Below are 463 nucleotides of genomic sequence, written 5' to 3' on the forward strand. Positions count from 1 at the left end.
CCCTTCCGCTTCCGGGTCGTGTGCAGGAAGGGAAGGCTTCCGGCTACCGCGCGCCGCTTTCCAGCGGCCTTCTAGCGGAGTGGGCGGGGCTTGCTCACTCCGGTTCCCGGTCCCGGGACACACGTTCCCCTAGATTCTGGTTCCGGCCACCTCCTGGTGCTGGGTACCCAGGACCCGAACCCACAGGTTCTAACCGAAGAGCCTTTCTCTACCGCTGCTTTCCTGACGCCGCACTATGCTGTGAGGGGGAGGCAGCCAAGAAGGGCTAATGAGAGACGTTTCTGGAAGAGAGCAGTTGAGCTCGTGTGTGTGTGTGTGCGCGCGCATGCGTTTGGGTTTTCTCCTGTCTCGGGCAGTCGGTGGAAAGCTCGCGGTCCCACCCGCCCCGGCCGAAGCCCACGTCCGCACGACCCTGGTTCTCCGCCAGCCGCCTGCACAGGCGCGGGGCGCCCTAGGAGCCATG

The sequence above is a fragment of the Ictidomys tridecemlineatus genome, chromosome 12 (genome assembly GCF_052094955.1).
Source record: "Ictidomys tridecemlineatus isolate mIctTri1 chromosome 12, mIctTri1.hap1, whole genome shotgun sequence".
Classification (NCBI taxonomy): Eukaryota; Metazoa; Chordata; class Mammalia; order Rodentia; family Sciuridae; genus Ictidomys; species Ictidomys tridecemlineatus.